Here is an 18,969-nt window from a genome sequence, read left to right as displayed (position 1 = left end):
GTACAACTACTTACTCACACCTCCACTTGATATCTAATAAGCATTCCAAAACCTAATATGTCCAAAATGAAATTTCTTACCTTCCTTTGCAAACCTGAGCAGAGAGTCCCAAAGTCTTCTCTATCTTGGAAAATGGAAACTCTAATTCTTCTAGTGGCTTAGGCCCCAAATCATAGTCATCCTTGACTTCTCTTTTTCTCTTGTACCTTACATCCAATCTCTCATCTCAGTCTACCTTCACATTATATCAAAATCTGACTACTTTTTACTGTCTCAATTCTTGCTTCCCTGGTCCAACCCATCATCACCTCTCACCTCTGAATATAATCATTACCTCTGAATAACTGAAATATTGTTCTATTCGGCCTCTCCATGTCTACTGTTTTTATTACCACAGTCTATTTTTACATAGAAGCTAAAGTGATCTTTTCAGAAGCCATTTCAAGTTACTCCGGTGTTCAAAACCTTCTAATGGCTCTCCATTTTGCTTAGTATAAAACTCAAAGTCTTCATGATGGCCTACAAGTTCCTATGTGAACTCTTTCCTTTTTATCTCTCTGATCTCATCTCCTGCCACTCTTCCCCTCACTCATTCTGCTCCAGTTGCACTGACGTCCTTCTGTTCATCAAATCCACCAGGCATATTTCTTCCTTAAGGCCTTGGTAATGTGATGCTGTCCCTTAGATATCCACATACTTGCAAACTCATACCCTTCAAGTCTTTGATCAAATGTCACTTTTTCAATGAAGCTTACCCAAATTACCCTATTTATAACTCCAACCACAACCTACACTCCCTATACTTCTTACCACACTCTTATTTTTTCCTCCAGTGTGATTATCACCTTCTAACATACTATATAGTTTTCATATTACTTATTGTCTATTATCTTCTCCCCTGAGAACAGGGATCATTGTCTGTTTTGTTCACTGCCATACTCTCAAATGCCTATAAGAATGTCTGGGGCTTCCCTGGTGGCGCAGTTGTTGAGAGTCCGCCTGCCGATGCCGGGGACATGGGTTAGTGCCCCCGTCTGGGAAGATCCCACATGCTACCGAGTGGCTGGGCCTGTGAGCCATGGCCGCTGAGCCTGCGTGTCCAGAGCCTGCGCTCCACAATGGGAGAGGCCACAACAGTGAGAAGCCCGCGTACCGCAAAAAAAAAGAATGTCTGGCACACAAAATGTGCCCAAAAAATATTTGTTGAGTTAATGAATTTTGACTAAAGCGAGATTTGGTACCAGATTCTGCCACTAGCTTTTACAATAAATTAATTTTTGATGGCAGTGGAAACTTTATTTTTGAGCTTTTGTTTTCTTATGTCTTTCAGAAGAATTGTGATTAGAAGTTCAAAAAGTCTGTATTTTAAACCAAAATTTAATTTTCTCTTATGTATGATGATTCCAGGCATCAATTTTATTCCTCTTGGGTTTGGATACATCTTCATTCTTCTTTGTTCACTCCCAGCTTCTTTAAAGTTTGAGAAGCATCAATATTTCCTATTTCTCTTGCAGTTTATCATAGAGACTACACTAATTGAGTTCATTTGCACACCTATTAGTTTTGAAACAACACTTTGGGTCTAGTCCTACTATATCTCTCCCACCCTCATCCCCCACCTCACTTTTTTAGAGAGAAGAAACTGGCTTTCTCCAAAAGGTTTCTTTGAAATATACTCTTTCCTTTCTCTTAATCAGAATATAGAAAAACCTTTGCTCATTCTCTTATGCTAAGAACAACAACAACAACAAAAATCTTGGAAAGCACATTTCATGACTCTAGGTACTGAGCAACTTCTATGGACAGCTTCATTTGAATCTTGGGAGATGGCAACTGAATCAATTCACTTGTCTGTATCCTGTCTTATTTTCTCATTAATGTTTATTTTGCCTCAAATACTAAAGGTAATTCATTTAGTCACCTGGAAAACTCCTAGCATTTTATTTTTGAACTGACTAATTTCCAGATACTTCGTATAGGTGCCAACTCCCTTGCCTATTTTTTTTGGCTTTTCTCTTCTAAAGATTTAAGTAAAAACTCAATGGCACATACTAAATTTTAAACAAAGATACACAGTCATTTCTTCACAATGGCTAAGTGAGTGAGGTCTGTAAACCTAAGAATTGACAAGCTAAATGACTTTTTGAGGTCTTATATAGCCTATGATAGAGCCAAGCCCAGAGCAAATGTCCTAAATTGTAAGGCTTGGAATGGCATCACGGGTCCTTTAGACTTATACACAAAGAACATATGCACTTGCTGCCATACCATGCTTTGAAGCTGTAAGTCTCTTTCCTCACTGCTTGCATGTGTTCATTTTTATGTTTGCTTTCCTTTGTATAAGGAAATTATTAAAATCAAATGCATTCTGGTGATGTAGGTTTTTGTATTATGTTAAACTATGGATTTTTGTGATTTATGATGTGAGATAAATTTTCTATGTATTTGCAGAAAACAGTATAGAGTTAGCATTCTAAATTTCTTCTTAACTGTCTTGATATGAATGGAAGTCATATGAAAACATTATGTATTGGCAAGGTTCTGTCAAAAATCTACAACTGACCAAACCTGAACCTGTGTCAGTTTACTGTAGTCACCACTCTTGTCTAGTACATCAGCCAGTCCTGAGTGATTCTGTTGGCCACTGCCAACTGATATTCACTCTCTGTTCTACAACCCAAATCCAGATTACTTGGGTTTAGAATTGATAGTCAAAAACATGCTTATTCCCATACATACACATTTTGCTGATAGCAATTAAGAACTTCGCTCAGCTTTCAGTCTCTGAGGTATGTGGGTGGGAAAGGCAACAGCAAAATAGTCAAGGGAATTGGAGGATCACTGGGACTTGGTGACACATTGGATGTGGGTGGTAGTCACTTGTAGAAAGCTACACAGGAAGTGCTTCCTGAGTCATTAGGCTAACTATCAAGATGTATCATGTTTACAAACAAATAGTAGGATAATGGCAAACTTGAAATTTGTTTTTCCCACTGCAATTTAAACAGGGTAGAACTAATTTTAATTGTTCCATTCCCGGCCTCTCTCTGGAAATTTGATGGTCACTTTTCAGGCATTGTGTTAACATCGCAGTTGCAGCCTCATGAGAAGATAGCTTTGATAAAGAGAATTTCTGAATACTTAGAACTGAAATGGAGTTCAGAAATTGTTTTGCCCATCCCTCTGATGTATACAGATAGAAAACTGAGGCACAGAGACTTGAAGGACCTGTCCAATCTATACATCAAAATTGGAGACAGAATAGAGTCTAGAGGTCCTGACCCACATCTACTGTGTTTTCCTCTACACTACATTGCCTGACCTAGAAATTATTAATAATTTTAAAGCCTTCTTTTTCAGAAACTGGAAATGTGTTATCAGCTAGCCTTGCAAGTATACTTGAGTTGTGATATTTGGTCACTTGCAGCATCGTTTTTAGATATCACCACAATGCTATAGGATTAGTTAAAATCCTCAGTGGGATTTGTTAACAATTTCCAAACATGGGGCAACTTCTATTTGTACTAAACAGTAACCATAGAAAATTTTCTCCACTTCTAAGGTTTATAACATATTAACCTAAGAGCTTAAAAATGGTTATTAAAATAATGCTGCTTGATTGTAAGGCATTTATATGTGTTTTTCCTAAGCAGTCTGCAGAAAGATCTGCTAGATACCACTAAAGGAACATCTGCAAGACTTCTCAGGGGTGAAATCAACTGACCTCACTAGCTTGAAGGCTCCATCAGAGGTCACACCAAAGTGCAGAGGGTTCCCACACTGTTGTACTACATTCCCCATATAGCTGATTTGATTGTCACAAATTTGAGCGATAGCCCTGACTTTCTGTAATGTACTCTCCATATTCATGTTCTACATTGCAATTAATACTTGCAAGAAAGAGAAATGAAGATAAGAAAATAAATCCCAGTAAATCACATTTAATCAGCTTCCATTTTTTGGTTGCCATTGACTGCTTTGTCCCTCTTATCCCTCACAGCTTCCCAGGACTGCATTTGAAGTAATGCTTGTAGTTGCTTCTTTCTATGGTTTCATGATTGATTGGCAAGCTGTATAGCAGTACATTATTCTGCTGTACCATTTTCCCAGTGGGCGGTACTGCACAATAGTGATGGAAAACTGTAATGACACTGCATCAAAAGTCACTAAAATATAAATATGTCACAAATTTCATTGCATTAAGCTGGATCCCTTTATCCATTTACGTGCATCACTTTTGCACATAGCCGTGATGGAAAATGTTAACCCTCTGCTTTCCAAACCTACTCAAATAGGATTTGAATCTAAATGCTCTTTGAAGACACACTTTAATATAGGTGTGTTTGAGGACTTAAAGTATGGTCACTCTTTGTAATTATGCAGTCTCCCTTCTAAGCACTTCTTATCAGAGGAGATTTAGATTGGAAATTATTCAGTGTAGTTATAAATTGAAAGCTCATAAGCTAGCTGCTCTTCAAAGTGCTCAGAACACCTGGGCCACCAGAATTGCTGAAGTAGACAATGACATTTATACTGAGATTACAGCATCATCTTATTCTAAATGGTATTTTTGTCTTTAGAGTGCATGAGAGATGCCAGCACTTCTCAGTGCTTAATTGGTTTTCTTCCTTGACTTTAATTAAACTTACCCTAAGCTTGCAAAACCCCAAGGCTTCCACTTAAGGGTGAGAAGCCCCAGTGTTTCCAGCTTTGAGTACAGTATGATAAAGAATCAACTGTACTGTTTAATTAATTGAGTATGCAAATATTTCATGTTTTTAGACAGCAACATTTTTACATAATCAACAGCATTCTAAAACTTGCTCTTTTGTAGATGAAAAGGCACGATTTTTGTAAATCTCCAACAAGGATTTTAGGAAATATTTAACTGGCCAAGCTGTAATGCACATGCTCACTGCCCGGGAATGCATCATTTGTATTATGCCCAATTATAAAGCCTCATTATTTACTATTATGACATTATTTAGGTATCATTTACATCATTTAAAAAGAACTTCATCTTCCGTATTTGTTTTTTTTTAGTGGTATGACAATGATCAAGGTCTTAAGCATTCTAGACATAACCCAATTCCCATCTGCTTGCTCAGCCCTTTATTGGAAGGTCATTTGAATTGACTGAGTCAGTTACACATGAACTGGGAGAGGAGTCTTCTGTCTTTTCTGGGATGAGTCAGCACTCAGTTTTAATATTGTACCTGTACCTAGGGAATGGACAATGAAAACACAAATAGAAATACATATCCTTACAGCAGGTATCAGAGTTATGTAGCACCTGAAGCCATCCCAGCCAGCAAACATAAATTAAATACTGAGTCAGGAAAAGAAGACAGAATAGAAACCTATCTAAAGTGCTCCCACACTACATACATATAAATGATTGAAACTCTAGAATAACTTTTCAGGAATGCAGAGTTCCTGACCGTGTGTTTTCTTAATAATAGGTTCTGATACTTCTTTAGAACTTAATATACATCAAGCACTCTGCTGGGTATCTAAAATGTATTATCTAATTTAATCTTTACATCAACCCTATGCTGTAAAGAATATTATTATCCTCACCACTTAGACACAGAAACTGAGGCACAGAGATGTAAAGTAATGCAGCCAAGGTCACTTAGGTAGGAAGTGGTGGGCCCAGAGGAAAACCCTGGCAACCTGATGCCAATGTCCATATGTTTAACCACCATATTATAGTGAGACAGAATTAGCAGTTGAACAAATCTCAGTATACTGATTTGCAGAGAAGGGTGAGAGATTGCTGTTAAGCTCAATGACCCCGAAGATTAAACAGCTATTCTAGGAACATGATTAGTAATGTTTTAATAGCCCAATTAGAATTCAAGTAAATGTCCCCAGAAGCCTTATAGGCTGAAGACTGTGTTAATATTCTCATTATGCACTGTTCTCCCAAGAACATGACTGGGAAGAAGCACAACTGAATCAAAATTGAAGAACAGGTTCATCTTGTCAAAATTAATTTCAGCAATTTAAACATTCAGCAAATATTTGTTTGGCTCTTCACTATGTGCTAGGTACTGAGCTAAGCAGTAGAATTTGCATTCCTCTCATCTGGAGGGAAAACAACATCATGCACTAGAAGTACCTGCAAGTTGAAACACGGAATGAAAACACAGTATGGGAAATAAAGCATTAAGTTCCATCAGGTTTATTAAGAGGGATAAGACCTGGTGGCTGCCTTTAGGAAGCTTGTAATCTAAGTGAAGAGACAAGACACACCCATGAAAAACTAATTAGTTTAATCTGGTAAAAATATAGACAAGAAGTACCGTGGAAATGTGAAATAAATGAGAGATCACTATGAGCTGAAGAAGAGGTCTTAAATGTTCATTTACATGCAAAAACCTGGGGATCTTGTGAAAAAGCAGATATTCAGAAGGTCTTGGAGGGAGCCCAGGGTTCTGCATTTCTAACAAGCTCCCTAGCGATGTTGGTTTGTATATCCACAGATCACACCTGGAGTAAAGAAGAGCTAAGAAAATTAAGAAGATGTTTACAGAGAAGGGGAGTCTTGACCTGGATTTTGAGGAGGGGGATAAGATATACATAAGTAAAGAAATATAGAGAGAACAGTGGCAGGGGCATAGGGGAAAAGTATCAGACTGGATCACAATTTATGTTGCCAAATACTAGGAGACTGGTGGAAAAATAGGTTAGGACTAGATTTTGAGGAGGGGCAGAGACAGGTAGGATACAACCAGGATTCAGGAATTTGAGCTTAAAGAAATGAGGAAAGATAAATTATAATGTTTTAGATTTTTTTAAAAAAATCTATAAAATTAACTGCAAAAGTTTCTATTTGATTTGGATATTTGGACCTCTATTTCCTTGAGAAATGGTTTGAATTTATTTGCCACCCTAAAGCATTGAGTTCTGATTTTATGGAACTGTACATGACATAAAACATCCAGATACTAATTTTGCAAATGTTAGGAAAATTGATCCATCATTATATTGTTTAAACAACCATGTTAATTGTCAATGTAGAGATAGTGGCTTATTGAAGATGATTTGAGGAATTAATCTATTTACAAGCAATATTTTGTTTGATTTTAGGTGTTGGAGACTTCTACTTCAAATGAGAACTTACCTACTATGTTGGAATAGTTTATTGAGAAGGAATTACCAAACAAAGCTTTAAAATGAGGAAGACAGATACAAAGATGATGTGAATGATTGTGTCACCACACCTGAGAGGCCAGCCTGCATCTTGTTCAGAATGTTAGTGGTGATTAGAATTCAAGAAAAGTCATTGAACATTTTAGTTTTATTTCTTATAAAAATAAAATGGGTGAGTTAGTGCCTATATGATGAAAAAATATGTCATCAATTCACTGAAAATGAGTTAGTCTGATATTTTTAAAAGAAATTTACTTTCACTTTTCAACCATGGTTTTGACCTTGAAGACATAGCTTTACAATATTTTGGAAACACAGGATATTGTGCTGTTCATTCATCATTAAAATGGTAAAATTCTACAGATGGTAGTTATTACTTGACTCTGCAATCTGGAGATAAGTAACACTGTAGAGTATTGGATTCTTCTTCTTGTATACAGAGAATAAATAACCATTTCTCTCATGTAAAGAAGCTCAAGGATCTCAATACATTCTTTTCATCAGAAAAATGTAGATTTTGTGAAAAGTCAATATAAAACACAAACTCCTGTGGCTATCCTTGAATTCTGAAGTCAGATCACAACAGCTCTTAAATGAACAAGAACTATCCACTTCAGACATTGGAAACACTAGGCAAAGACAGAAATAAAACTCTTCAACATTGCAAATATGGGCAAGTCCTAGCTTTATAATAACTATAACAACCTTAGCAAAGAAACATTCATTTTATAATTGTATATGTATAAACACACTTCTCAGAAAATTACTCCAAATGATCAGACTCATAGTACTAAGCAGACACCAATCAAGGTGGTAAACCTGTATGAGGTCAAAATCATTAAGATGTAAATTACAAATTAAACTTCAAAACAGTGGAATTCTTGTGGCCCATTTACAACATTGCAGATTAATATTCATACTTAAATGTCCTCCTTGGCTCCTTTGCTTACAAGTCTCAAATGGAAAAAACACTCAGGGAAACATCAAGTCAGTTGCCACTATTATTTAAAATGAAATTATTCTTGTATGTATCTTATAGAGCTGGTAGGTCTGTCTTGATTTCTGTGGTCCTTGTAAGAATTTACCTTGCATTTAAGGGCTTTTCTCAGGATTGCAAAAGCAATCCTGAGAAACTGGGAGACACAACTCTTCCAGACTTCAGACTATACTACAAAGCTATAGTAATCAAAACAGTATGGTAGGGGAATTTGAGAAGATGGCAGAAGAGTAAGACACGGAGATCACCTTCCTCCCCATGGGTACATCAGAAATACATCTACATGTGGAACTGCTCCTTTAGAACACCCACTGAACGCTGGCAGAAGACCTCAGACCTCCCAAAAGGCAAGAAACTCCCCATGTTTAGGGCAAAAGAAAAAAGAAAAAACAGAGACAAAAGAATAGGGACATGACCTGCACCAGTGGGATGGAGCTGTGAAGGAGGAAAAGTTTCCAAACACTAGGAAGCCACATCACGGGCAGAGACTGCGGGTGGCGGGAGGTGGGGGGGAAGCTTCAGAGCCACAGAGGAGAGCGCAGCCACAGGGTTGCGGAGGGCAAAGCAGAGAGATTCCCACACAGAGGATCGGTGCTGACCAGCACTCACCAGCCCGAGAGGCTTGTCTGCTCACCCGCCAGGGCAAGTGGGGACTCGGGTTTCAGTCAGATCACAGGGAAAGAACTGGGGTTGGAGGCGTGAACACAGCCTGAAGAAGGCTAGTGTGCCACAGCTAGCAGGGAGGGAGTCTGGGAAGCAGTCTGGACCTGCTGAAAAAAACAAGAGACTTTTTATTTCCTCTTTGTTTCCTGGTGCATGAGGAGAGGGGATTAAGAACGCTGCTTAAAGGAGCTCCAGAGATGGGCGCGAGCAATGGCTATCAGAGCAGACCCCACAGACAGCATGAGATGCTAAGGCTGCTGCTGCAGCCACCAAGAAGCCTGTGTGTGAGCACAGGTCACTATCCACACCTCCTCTCCTGGGAGCCTGTGCAGACTGCCACTGCCAGAATCCCGTGATCCAGGGACAACTTCTCCTGGAGAACGCATGGCACCCATCAAGCTGGTGCAACATCACGCTGGGCTCTGCTGCCACAGGCTCGCCCCGCATCAGTACCCCTCCCCCCACCGGCCTGAGTGAGCCAGAGTCCCCGAAGCAGCTGATCCTTTAACCCCGTCCTGTCTGAGTGAAATCAGATGACCTTAGGCAACCTACACACAGAGGCAGGGCCAAATCCAAAGCTGAACCCCAGGAGCTGTGTGAACAAAGAGAAAGGGAAATTTCTCCCAGCAGCCTCAGAATCAGCGGATTAAAGCTCCACAATCAACTTGATCTACCCTGCATCTGTGGAACACCTCAATAGACAATGAATCATCCCAAATTGAGGAGGTGGACTCTGGGAGCAAGATATATTATTTTTTCCACTTTTCCTCTTTGTGTGACTGTGCATGTGTAGGCTTCTGTATGAGATTTTGTCTGTATAGCTTTGCTTTCACCATTTGTCCTAGAGTTCTATCCGTCTGGGTTTTTTTTTTCTTTTTTTTTCTTTATTTTTTTTTTTACTTTAAAAAATTATTTTCTTAATAATTATTTTTTAATTTTTATAATTTTATTTTATTTTATCTTACTTTATTTTATCCTCTTTCTTTCTTTCTTTCTTTATTTCTTTCTATATTTTCTCCCTTTTATTCTGAGCTGTGTGGAAGAAAGGCTCTCCGTGCTCCATCAAGGAGTCAGTGCTGTGCCTCTGAGGTGGGAGATCCAAATTCAGGACACTGGTCCACAAGAGACCTCCCAGCTCCATGTAATATCAAATGGCGAAAATCTCCCAGAGATCTCCATCTCAACACCAACACCCAGCTTCACTCAAAGACCAGCAAGCTACAGTGTGGGACACCCTATGCCAAACAACTAGCAAGACAGGAACACAGCCCCATCCATTACCAGAGAGGCTGCCTAAAATCATAATAAGGCCACAGTCACCCCGAAACACACCACCAGATGTGGACATGCCTACCAAAAAGACAAGATCCAGCCTCATTCACCAGAACACAGGCACTAGCGCCCTCCACTAGGAAGCCTACACAACCCACTGAACCAACCTTAGCCACTGGGGACAGACACCAAAAACAATGGGAACTACAAACCTGCAGCCTGTGAAAAGGAGACTCCAAACACAGTAAGATAAGAAAAATGAGAAGACAGAAAAACACACAGCAGATGAAGGAGCAAGATAAAAACCCACCAGACCTAACGAATGGAGAGGAAAGAGGCAGTCTACCTGAAAAAGAATTCAGAATAATGATAGTAAAGATGATCCAAAATCTTGGAAATAGAATAGAGAAAATGCGAGAAACATTTAACAAGGACCTAGAAGAACTAAAGAGGAAACAAGCAATGATGAACAACAAAATAAATGAAATTAAAAATACTCTAGAAAGGATCAATAGAAGAATAACTGAGTCAGAAAAAATGATAAGTGACCTGGAAGATAAAATAGTGGAAATAAATACTGCAGAGCAGAATAAAGAAAAAAGAATGAAAAAAACTGAGGACAGTCTCAGAGAACTCTGGGACAACATTAAATGCACCAACATTTGAATTATAAGGGTCACAGAAGAAGAAGAGGAAAAGAAAGGGATTGAGAAAATATTTGAAGAGATTATAGTTGAAAACTTCCCTAATATGTGCAAGGAAATAGTTAATCAAGTCCAGGAAGCACAGAGTGCAATTCAGTATAAATCCAAGAAGAAACACACCAAGACACATATTAATCACACTATCAAAAATTAAATACAGGGGCTTCCCTGATGACGCAGTGGTTGAGAAAATGCCTGCCAATGCGGGGGACATGGGTTCGAGCCCTGGTCTGGGAAGATCCCACATGCTGTGGAGCAACTAGGCCCATGAGCCACAACTACTGAGCCTTTGTGTCTAGAGCCTATGGTCCCAAGAAGGGAGGCCACGATAGTGAGAGGCCCACGCACCGCGATGAAGAGTGGACCCTGTTTGCCACAACTAGGGAAAGGCCTTGCACAGAAACGAAGACCCAACACAGCCAAAAATAAAAATAAATAAATAAATAAAATTTAAAAAAAAATTAAATACAAAGAAAACATATTAAAAGCAGCAAAGGAAAAACAACAAATAACACACAAGGGAGTCACCATAAGGCTAACAGCTGATTTTTCAGCAGAAACTCTGCAAACCAGAAGGGGGTAACAGGATATATTTAAGTGATGAAGGAGAAATACCTACAACCAAGATTATTCTACACAGCAAGGATCTCATTCAGATATGATGGAGAAATTAAAAACTTTACAGACAAGCAAAAGCTGAGACAGTTCAGCACCACCAAACCAGCTTTACAACAAATGCTAAAGGAATATTTCTGGGCAAGAAACACAAGAGGAAAAGATCTTCAATAACAAACCCAAAACAATTAAGAAAATGGGAATAGGAACATACATATCGACAATTACCTTAAATGTAAATGGATTAAATGCTCCAACCAAAAGACACAGACTGGCTGAATGGATACAATACAAGACCCGTATATATGCTCTCTAGAAGATACCCACTTCAGACCTAGGGACACATACAGACTGAAAGTGAGGGGATGGAAAAAGATATTCCATGCAAATGGAAATCAAAAGAAAGCTGGAGTAGCAATTCTCATATCACACAAAATAGACTTTAAAATAAAGACTACTACAAGAGACAAAGAAGGTCACTACATAATGATCAAGGGATTGATCCAAGAAGAAGATATAAGAATTGTAAATATTTATGCGCCCAACATAGGAGTACCTCAAAACATAAGGCAAACACTAACAGCCTGAAAGGGGAAATCGACTGTAACACAAACATAGTAGGGGACATTAAAACCCCGCTTTCACCAATGGACAGATCATGCAAAATAAAAATAAATAAGGAAACACAAGCTTTAAATGACACATTAAAAAAGATGGACTTAATTAATATTTATAGGACATTCAATCCAAAAACACAGAATACACATTTTTCTCAAGTGCTCATGGAACATTCTCCAGGATAGATAACATCTTGGGTCACAAATCAAGCCTTGGTAAATTAAAAAAATTGAAATCGTATGAAGTATCTTTTCTGACCACAATGCTATGAGACTACATATCAATTACAAAAAAGATCGGTAAAAAATATAAACACATGGAGGCTAAACAATACACTACTCAATAATGAAGTGATCACTGAAGAAATCAAAGAGGAAATCAAAAAATATCTAGAAACAAATGACAATGAAAACACGACGACCCAAAACCTATGGGATGCAGCAAAAGCAGTTCTATGAGGGAAGTTTATAGCAATACAATCCTACCTTAAGAAACAGGAAACATCTCGAATAAACAACCTAACCTTGCACCTAAATCAGTTAGAGAAAGAAGAACAGAAAAACACCAAAGTTAACAGAAGGAAAGGAATCATAAAGATCAGATCAGAAATAAATGATAAAGAAATAAAGGAAATGATAGCAAAGATCAATAAAACTAAAAGTGGGTTCTTTGAGATGATACGCAAAATTGATAATCCATTAGCCAGACCAATCAAGACAAAAAGGGAGAAGATGCAAAGCAATAAAATTAGACATGAAAAAGGAGAAGTAACAACTGACACTGCAGAAATACAAAGGATCATGAGCGATTACTACAAGCAACTCCATGCCAATAAAATGGACAACCTGGAAGAAATGGACAAATTCTTAGAAATGCACAACCTGCTGAGAATGAACCAGGAAGAAATAGAAAATACAAAAAGACCAAACACAAGCACTGAAATTGAAACTGTGCTTAAAAATCTTCCAACAAACAAAAGCCAAGGACCAGATGGCTTCAGAGTTGAATTCTATCAAACAGTTAGAGAAGAGCTAACATCTATCCTTCTCAAACTCTTCCAGAATATAGCAGATGGAGGAAAACTCCAAAACTCATTCTACAAGGCCACCATCACCCTGAAACCAACACCAGACAAGGATGTCACAAAGAAAGACAACTGGTCCCGGAGGAAGATGGCGGAAGAGTAAGATGCGAAGATCACCCTCCTCCCCACAGATACATCAGAAATTCATCTACACGTGGAACAACTCCTACAGAACACCTACTGAACGCTGACAGAAGACCTCAGACCCTCCAAAAGGCAAGAAACTCCCCACATACATGGATAGGACAAAAGAAACAAGAATAAACAGAGACAAAAGGATAGGGACGGGACCTGCACCAGTGGGAGGGAGCCGTAAAGGAGGAAAGGTTTCCACACACTAGAAGCCCCTTCGCGGGCAGAGACTGCAGGTGGCGGAGGGGGAAAGCTTCGGAGTAGCGGAGGAGAGCACAGCAACAGGGATGTGGAGGGCAAAGCGGAGAGATTCTGGCACAGAGGATCGGTGCCCTCAGGCACACACCAGCCCGAGAGGCTTGTCTGCTCGTCCGCCGGGGCGGACGGGGCTGGGAGCTGAGGCTCGGGTATCGGCTTTCAGTTGGAGCGCAGGGAGAGGACTGGGGCTGGCGGCAGGAAGAGACCCTGAAGGGGTTAGTGCACCATGGCTAGCCCAGAGGGAGTCCAGGGGAAAAAGTCTGGAGCTGCCGAAGAGGCAAGAGACATTTTCTTCCCTTTTGTTTCCTGGTGCACGAGGAGAGGGAATTAAGAGAGCTGCTTAAAGAAGCACTAGAGACGGGCGCGAGCCACTGCTAAAGGCACGGACCCCGGAGACGGGCGTGGGATGCTGGGGCTGCTGCTGCCGCCGCCACAAGGCCTGTGTGCGAGCGCAGCTCACTGTCCACCCCGCCTTCCGGGGAGCCTGTGCACCCCGCCACTGCCGGGGTCCCGGGACCCAGGGACGGCTTTCCCGGGAAAGTGCACGGAGAGTCTCGGGCTCGTGCAATGTTACGCCGGCCTCTGCCGCCGCAGGCCCACCCCACACTGCGCGCCCCTCCCTCCCTTCTGCCTGAGTGAGCCAGAGCCCCCGAATCAGCGGCTCCTTTAAACCCGTCCTGTCTGAGCGAAGAACGGACGCCCTCCGGCGACCTACGCGCAGAGGCGGGGCCAGGTCCAAGGCTGAGACCCGGGAGCTGTGAGAGCAGAGACAGGGAAATCTCTCTGTGCAGCCTCGGAGGCAGCGGATTAAAGTTCCACGATCCACTTGATGTGCCCTGCGTCTGTGGAGTGCATGAATGGACAGCGAATCATCCCAAATTGAGAAGGTGGACTTTGAGGACAAAATTTAAGACTTTTCCCCCTTTTCCTCTTTTTACAACAAATTATCCCAAACTGAGGAGGTGGACTTTGAGAGCAAGTTTTTCGATTTTTCCCCCTGCTCTCTTTTTGTGAATGTCTATGTGTATGCTGCTGTGTGAGATTTTCTCTGTATAGCTTTGCTTCCACCATATGCCCCAGGGTTCTATCTGTCCGTTTTTTTTTTCAATAATTACTTTTTGATTTTAATAACGCTACTATATTTTATACTTTATTCTATTTTACTTTACCTGTTCTTTCTTTTTTTCCTACCTTCTCTTCCTCCCTCCCTCCTTCCGCCCCTCCTTTCCTTCTTTCTCTCTTTCCTTCCTCCCTCCCTCCTTCCCTTCTTCCTGTCACCATTTTTTCTTTCCTTCCTCACTCCCTCCCTCCCTCCTCTCTGTCTTTCTTTCCTTCCTCCCTCCCTCCCACCCTTCGTCCTTTCACTCTTTCTTTTTCTTTCCTTCCTCCCTCCCTCCCTCCTGTCTTTCTTTCTTTCTTTCTTTCCTTCCTCCTTCCCTCCCTCCCTTCTTCCATTCACTCTGTTCCTTTCCTTCCTCCCTCCCTCCCTCCTCTCTTTCCATCCTTCCCCCTCCCTCCCTCCTTACTTTCTTTCTTTCTTCCTTCCTTCCTTCCTTTCTTTCCATCTTCCTTTCTTTCTCTCTCTCTTTCTTTCTTCTACTAATTCTTTCTTTCTACATTTTCTCCCTTTTATTCTGAGCCGGGAAGGTGAAAGGCTCTTGGTGCTGCAGCCAGGAGTCAGTGCTGTGCCTCTGAAGTGGGAGAGCCAACTTCAGGACACGGGTCCACAAGAGACTTCCCAGATCCACATAATATCAAGTGGCGAAAATCTCCCAGAGATCTCCATCTCAACACCAGCACCCAGCTTCAGTCAACGACCAGCAAGCTACAGTGCTGGTCACCCTATGCAAAGAAACTAGCAAGGCAGGAACAGAACACCACCCATTAGCAGAGAAGCTGCCTAAAAACATAATAAGGCCACAGGCACCCCAAAACACACCAGCAGACGTGGACCAGTCCACCAGAAAGACAAGATCAAGCCTCAACCACCAGAACACAGGCACTAGTCCCCCCCACCAGGAAGCCTACACAACCTACTGAAACAACCTTAGCCACTGGGGACGGACACCAAAAACAACAGGAATTACGAATCTGCAACCTGCAAAAAGGAGACCCCAAACACAGTAAGAGAAGCAAAATGAGAAGACAGAAAAACACACAGCAGGAGAAGGAACAAGATAAAAACCTACCAGACCTAACAAATGAAGAGGTAATAGGCAGTCTACCTGAAAAAGAATTCAGAGTAATGATAGTAAAGATGATCCAAGATTCTATTTCCAAGATCCAAAATCTTGGAAATAGAATAGACAAAATGCAAGAAACAGTTAACAAGGACCTAGAAGAACTAAAGATGAATCAAGCATCGATTAAAAACAGAATAAATGAAATGAAAAATACTCTAGATGGGATTAATAGCAGAAAAACTGAGGCAGAAGAACGGATAAGTGAGGTGGAAGATAAAATAGTGGAAATAACTGATACAGAGCAAAATAAAGAAAAAAGAATGAAAAGAACAGAGGACAGTCTCAGAGACCTCTGGGACAACATTAAACACACCAACATTCGAATTATAGGGGCTCCAGAAGAAGAAGAGAAAAAGAAAGGGACTGAGAAAATATTGGAAGAGATTATAGTTGAAAACTTCCCTAATATGGGAAAGGAAATAGTTAATCAAGTCCAGGAGGCACAGAGAGTCCCATACAGAATAAATCTAAGGAGAAATACGCCAAGACACATATTAATCAAACTGTCAAAAATTAAACACAAAGAAATCATATTAAAAGCATCAAGGGAAAAACAACAAATAACACACAAGGGAATCCCCATCAGGTTAACAGCTGATCTCTCAGCAGAAACTCTACAAGCCAGAAGGGAGTGGCAGGACATAATTAAAGTGATGAAGGACAAAAACCTACAACCAAGATTACTCTACCCAGCAAGGATCTCATTCAGATTTGATGGAGAAATTAAAATCTTTACAGACAAGCAAAAGCTGAGAGAGTTCAGCACCACCAAACCAGCATTACAACAAATGCTAAAGGAACTTCTCTAGGCAAGAAAGAAAACAGAAGGAATATACCTACAATAACGAACCCAAAGCATTTAAGGAAATGGGAATAGCAACATACATATCAATAATTACCTTAAATGTAAATGGACTAAATGCTCCCACCAAAAGACACAGAGTGGCTGAAGGGATACAATAACAAGACTGATATATATGCTGTCTACCAGAGACCCACTTCAGACCTAGAGACACATACAGATTGAAAGTAAGGGGATGGAAAAAGATATTCCATGCAAATGGAAATCAAAAGAAAGCTGGAGTAGCAATTCTTATATCAGACAAAATAGACTTTAAAATAAAGACTATTAGAAGAGACAAAAAAGGACACTACATAATGATCAAGGGATCAATCCAAGAAGAATATATAACATTGTAAATATTTATGCACCCAACATAGGAGCACCTCAATACATAAGGCAAATACGAACAGCCATAAAAGGGGAAATCGACAGTAACACAATCATAGTAGGGGACTTTTACACCCCACTTTCACCAATGGACAGATCATCCAAAATGAAAATAAATAAGGAAACACAAGTTTTAAATGATACATTAAACAAGATGGACTTAATTGATATTTATAGGACATTCCATCCAAAAACAACAGAATACACATTTTTCTCAAGTGCTCATGGAACATTCTCCAGGATAGATCATATCTTGTGTCACAAATCAAGCCTTGGTAAATTTAAGAAAATTGAAATTGTATCAAGTATCTTTTCCCACCACAATTCTATGAGACTAGACATCAATTACAGGAAAAGATCTAAAAAAAAAATACAAACACATGGAGGCTAAACAATACACTACTCAATAAAGAAGTGATCACTGAAGAAATCAAAGAGGAAATTAAAAAATACCTAGAAACAAATGACAATGGAGACAGGAAGACCCAAAACCTATGGGACGCAGCAAAAGCAGTTCTAAGAGGGAAGTTTATAGCAATACAATCCCACCCACCTTAAGAAACAGGAAACGTCTCGAGTAAACGACCTGACCCTGCACCTAAAGCAATTAGAGAAAGAAGAACAAAAAACCCCCAATGTTAGCAGAAGGAAAGAAATCATAAAGATCACATCAGAAATAAATGAAAAAGAAATGAAGGAAACCATAGCAGAGATCAATAAAACTAAAAGCTGGTTCTTTGAGAAGATAAACAAAATTGACAAACCATTAGCTAGATTCATCAAGAAAAAAAGGGAGAAGACTCAAATCAATAGAATTAGAAATGAAAAAGGAGAAGTAACAACTGACACTGCAGAAATACAAAAGATCATGAGAGATTACCACAAGAAACTCTATGCCAATAAAATGGACATCCTGGAAGAAATGGACAAATTCTTAGAAATTCACAACCTGCCAAGACTGAATCAGGAAGAAATAGAAAATATGAATAGACCAATCACAAGCACTGAAATTGAAACTGTGATTAAAAATCTATCAACAAACAAAAGCCCAGAACCAGATGGCTTCACAGGGGAATTCTATCAAACATTTAGAGAAGAGCTAACACCCATCCTTCTCAAACTCTTCCAAACAATTTCAGAGGAAGGAACACTCCCAAACTCATTCTACGAGCCCACCATCACCTTGATACCAAAACCAGGCAAGGATGTCACAAAGAAAGAAAACTACAGGCCAATATCACTGATGAATATAGATGAAAAAATCCTCAACAAAATACTAGCAAACAGAATCCAACAGCACATTAAAAGGATCATACACCATGATCAAATGGGGTTTATTCCAGGAATGCAAGGATTCTTCAATATACGCAAATCAATCAATGTGATACACCATATTAACAAATTGAAGGAGAAAAACCATATGATCATCTCAATCGATGCAGAGAAAGCTTTCGCCAAAATTCAACACCCATTTCTGATAAAAACCCTGCAGAAAGAAGGCGTAGAGGGAATTTTCCTCAACATAATAAAGGCCATATATGACAAACCCACAGCCAACATTGTCCTCAATGGTGAAAAACTGAAACCATTTCCACTAAGATCAGGAACAAGACAAGGCTGCCCACTCTCACCACTCTTATTCAACCTAGTTTTGGAAGTTTTAGCCACAGCAATCAGAGAAGAAAAGGAAATAAAAGGAATCCAATTTGGAAAAGAAGGGGTAAAGCTGTCACTGTTTGCAGATGACATGATACTATACAGAGAGAATCCTAAAGATGCTACCAGAAAACTACTAGAGCTAATCAATGAATTTGGTAAAGTAGCAGGATACAAAATTAATGCACAGAAATCTCTGGCATTCCTGTACACTAATGATGAAAAATCTGAAAATGAAATCAAGAAAACACTCCCATTTACCATTGCAACAAAAACAATAAAATATCTAGGAATAAACCTATCTAAGGAGACAAAAGACCTGTATGCAGAAAATTATA

The sequence above is a fragment of the Hyperoodon ampullatus genome (genome assembly GCF_949752795.1).
Source record: "Hyperoodon ampullatus genome assembly, chromosome: X".
NCBI lineage: Eukaryota > Metazoa > Chordata > Mammalia > Artiodactyla > Ziphiidae > Hyperoodon > Hyperoodon ampullatus.
The sequence above is the reverse complement of the archived record's forward strand: the minus strand, read 5'-3'. Positions refer to the sequence as shown.